Here is a 4,823-nt window from a genome sequence, read left to right as displayed (position 1 = left end):
GAGGTTGTCCGTCGCCGCGCTGCACCGAGCTCATTGGCTGTTCCTGAGGGAGAGGCGGGGCGAGGCCGGTGAGCCGTGGCGAGGCCTCGCCACCACCCGCCCGCCTCGCCCCTCCTCCATGTATCCGCCTCCCATTGGTCAGTTCAAGTCGGCACCGCCCCCTCGAGGCGCTCTCATTGGTCAGGCGCGCGTTTGTAGCGGCGGGATCCCTAGGGGAATCTTCTAGAAGGCTCTGATGTCACCGGCGCGCCCCGCGTCAAACCGTTCGCCCTCGGCCGCGGGGCCTCAGGGGGGCCGCGGCCGTGCGAGGGCCGGAGGCCTCTACAGCCGGGGTGCGCTGGCCCTGGGGCCCGCAGGGCGAGGCCTGCGCAGGCCTGGGCTGCTCCCCGGCGTAGCGCTGGCCGGCCCGGGGCTGGGCTTGTGTGGCAGGAGGCCCCGGGGCTGCCGGGCGGTGGCGGGAGGAAGGAGGAGGAGGTTGCTGGAAGCAGCTGCGCAGGGGAGTGAAGCTCTGCCAGGGAGGGAGGCACTGGGCCTGTCCCCAGCCCTGGTGCAGGGTGAGCTCCTGCAGCTGGGCAGTGCTCAGGGGGCTGCTGGACCGTGGAGGCCTCAGAGCCTTGTTGGTGCTGTGGTGGCGGCCTGCTTTGCCTGGGGCTGGCTGGGGCAGGAGGGAGCGCAAGTCCCTGATGTTGCTTTGTGGGGTGGCCTGCGGGTGTCTGGTGGGGGTGATGGATGAGCATCAGCACCCAAGGGACAGTGCTGGTCCCCTATCAGATACCCAACATAGTGGGAGCTGTGGTCCTTCTGCAGCGGCGGCTTCCCTGTCTGAGGGTTGGCCGAGGTGTTTTTAGCCTGGGGGGATGTGAAGTCTTGTGTTTTTTCATCAGGAACAAGCCATCCAACACCAGAGCCCAGGCCCTGCATAAAGCTTATGGGCTGTGTTTAAAAAAGCTCCTGATCTGCCTGGCTCTGTGCATCCCCACTCTGCGGCAGCTCTGGCCAGCCAGCAGGGTGGTGGGGTAGCTGAGCTAAACATACTTCCAGCATTGTCCCCATGCAAAGCCCTGACACGCGTCCCCTTATAAGGGTTGTGTATGTGTTCTGGCTTTAGCAGTTGAGCCTCCCCTTTGATCTTTCGAGCATCCCAGCTAGGGTTAGACCTGGAGTGAGGTGGCTTCTGGTTGGTGGAGCTGTGTTGACCCAGCGTCCTGGATATTGACCTAGGAAACATGCCTGTCTTGAGAAATTAGCCTCTCACCCACACTGAGGTACCATGCTGGCGCAGAGCGATGATCCATCTTTCGATGGTGTCCTACCTTCAGACCTGTTGTGAGACAGGCGGGGAAAGCAATTGGTCCTGCAGGTGCTGCAGCTCATGGGTGAAGCCAAGCAGTGATGTGAACAGTTGAGGCCGTTACTGTCATGTTTGTAATGATTAGAGGGTGCTCTTATAACCTCTGTATGCTTCCTGTTATAGAGGAGGTGTTCGAATGGGATGTTTTCGAGTAATTCCTGGGTTCACAGCTTGTCCATCTCCTGGGTTTTGGTCACAACATTGGTTTCCCTGTCCTTTCGTGGGGTCTCTGACTTGAGTCCCCAGGCAGGGTGCAGGGAGCCACCTGGGCTCCTTCTTTACCTGCCACAAACTGAATGTGGAGCCCTTCTGAGCTGGGAGAGTCTGAGTTCTCACTGTACTCCCCGCACAGTGGCTGAGTCATCGTGATATTAAACCAGCACTTACTGTTACCCATCTATTTTGCTGTCTATTTGTTCAGCCAGCCATGTACCCTCGGTGGGGTGGGCTCATGCTGCTTGTCCTGCACCATGCCAATGCCCTGGCCTTGCAAATGCTTTGTGTTTTGGTCTTTCATCACCAGCGGCACTGGAGGCCCCAGAGTGGGGGAGCTGGTGCTGGCTGTCCCTGTGCTCACAAATGATCTGCTTGATGTGCAGCCTGCCTGGGGACAAACAAAGTGCTTTGGTCCAGGCGCTGGGTGCGGCCCCTGTGCTGCTGAAAGCTGGGCAGGAGCAGGGTCGGGGCAGACCACAGCCTCCCTCCCTGGGTGCAGCAGGTGTCTTAACCAAAACTGCTCCTCCTTCACAGCCTGTCTGCCTGCCAGCACATCCGCACCCTTCTAAAGACACGCCGGGAAAGTGCAGGGAGGGGTGGCAGGAATAATTAAAGGTACGAAACTGTTTCCATAGAAGGAACAATTACATAAACTGGCTCTCTTCCGTCTGGGGGAAGAGATGACTGAGGGAGGCATGATGGGGAATAATAAAATCCTGTGAAGCACGGGAAAGGTGAGCAGGAAAGGGCTGCTCAAGCTCCCTCCCTGTAACAGGGCACCTTGCGCAGGAAGCAGTGGTGGCCTCTCAGGGCATAGATGCGTCTTGTGTAGCAGTTTGGGATTAGTCTGTGGAAATGGTGGCCTTAGGTGGAGGGAGGATGTGAGAAACTTGTCTGAGGTCAAAAGGCAATTAAGCAAATTCCTGAAAAGAGAAATCCAGGTCTGGCTGAGTCCAGTGATGGTGCTTCTGGAGTGGGAAATCCCCAGGCTGCAGGGTTGAGCAGCACAGTATGTACCCCTGGAGCTTCAGCTCCTTCTAAGGGTTTGGCTGTGGGTCTCTGTCCGAGAGAAGGTGGGCAGCTGGGGAACCACGGCCTATTTTTTCTGTTGATCTGTCATTACTTGATGTCTGAAAGTCAGAGCAGTGGATGAGGCCGCCAAGCTCTGTAGCCTCCTACCCAAGTGCCAGCTATGAACCACGTTCCTGGCAGGTGCTGTACGACTGCAAGGGAGACCTTTCCCCTGTCACTGCCACCTCCTCTGAGTTGGATCTGTATCTCCCGGTGGCCTAGCAGGTGGAGCAGGAGCGAGGGCTTGACGCCCCATGCAGGAGAGCGCTGGCTCCTTGCTGTGCTGCTCCCTGTGACCCACTCAGACTCTCCTGCTCAGTGTGGCTTGGGGAAGTCTTCAGCAACTGTGGCTGGGGAGATGCATCTGAGGACACTGGGCTTGGCAGCAGTGGGGTTTGTACTCTGTTCTCCACGGCGAGAGCAGTGCCCACGCATTCGGTGCTGTCTCTCCTTCCTGCCTGTTCCCATCCTTGGAGATGCTGCCCGCCTTTTCTAGCACCCTGAGCTGCAGGATGAGGAAAGGGCTGCAAGAAAAAATCCATACCCAGGGTTTTTTGGTTTGGGTTTGGTTGGTTTTTTTGTTGGTTTTTGGGTTTGTTTTTTTTTATTAATGTCCTGTTCCCTGTCTGCGGCTGTCCTGGCTGTGGTCTGAGCTTGATGCATCTCCTAGGAGATGCTGGTGGGTCACCTTCCAGGTCAGGCCTGAGTCTTAGTTCCTGCTGAAACTGCTGTGTGTGCTTGCAAGCTCTGTCCTGAGGACATGGGGACCTTCTTCCTTGGGGCCCTTTTCAGCCTCTGGCGTGTCCCCCAAGGAAACCATCAAACTCAGGTGGCTGGCTCTCACCAGCTCCCAGTTGTGTTGACTCATGTCAGTAGCCCCAGCATGTGGTGGATTTGTGCCTGCCCACCTCTGAGCATGGGATAGTCCCAACGGGAGTGGTCCCCAGGCAGTCTCATGCTCCGAGCAGGGTCAGCCCCAAGATCAGGGACTGACCTTGAAAACACCCAAGGATGGTCATAGCACTGCAAGAGCTTATTCCAGCAGCATCTCCGTGTCCTTGTGGGGCTGTGTTTCATCAGAGCCTGCCTGACTTCTGAGGGCACGTGGGTTGGAGAGGGTGGAAGACACTCTTGGCTATAATGATGGTGTTCGGTTTGTCCTCCCCAGCTGGGGCTGAGGATGCCGATTCCTGCCTCCCCCCTGCCAGCACACTGCCGGTGGCAGCCGAGCCGGCCGCACCTGCGGGGGTGGCATAATGAGCCGTGTCCTTGTCTCAACCTGCCGCTTCCTCTCCCGGCAGTGTCTGTGCTGCCAGCTGGGTTATTTTTTCTTTCCCAATTTTTTTTTTTTCTTCTTCCCTTCCTGCCTCTATTCTCAAGTGGTTCCCAGCCGGTGCTGGCACGTGGCCCTTGCTGGAGACCTCCTCCCAGGCTGACCTTTGCAAACCCCCTCGGATGAGCACACTGGGGCTCTCCTGCCACTTGTGGTGGGTGTGGAGGGGAGATTGCAAGCGGCTTTGCATGGCAGTGGGCTGCAGTGCGTGGGAGAACTCGGTCCTCTCCATTCCCCTGCTGCCTCCACCTGTTCTCAGGCTCTGCTGGAGTGGCCAAAACCTGAGGGCAGGAGTGAGTGGGAGAAAAGGGCAGTGTGGGGGATGCTGCAGTGCTTTTCTGGGTCAGAGCCTGGGGAAAAACAAGGCTGCACCAGACAGATCCTGACTCCGGACACCTTGGTTTGGCCTGACCTGCCCCGCTGACTCCTGCTCTGAAACACCAATGCACAGGTCTGAACTGGGCATGCAGAGTGCGTGGGCTGGGAAAGCCTCTCGTGGGAGCTGTGCCTGCAGACCCCCTGACCAAGCAGGTGAAAGAGGAAAGGCAGTGTCCCCACTGTGATTTGCGGATGCTGGAACATGGTGAGTTGTCCCTGGTTGTGGTGGGAATCAGCAGCACACATAGGTCTCAAATCTGGGGCATCTGGACTCTGATTGAGAGAGATCTCCAGCAAGGCAGGATGATGGTAGCTGAGGGCTGGCAACAGCCCTGCAGCCCCTGGAGGCCTCCTTGCTACCCACCTGTGACCTCACATGTCCTCTTGGAAGGGAGCCAGCTGTACTGGGGAGCCTGAATAGCATTGGTCACCCCTGGGGACCCATCTGCACGTGGAGGACACGTGCTGGAGGGC

Source organism: Falco punctatus (assembly GCF_963210335.1).
Source record: "Falco punctatus genome assembly, chromosome: Z".
NCBI lineage: Eukaryota > Metazoa > Chordata > Aves > Falconiformes > Falconidae > Falco > Falco punctatus.
Note: the sequence above shows the minus strand (reverse complement) of the source record.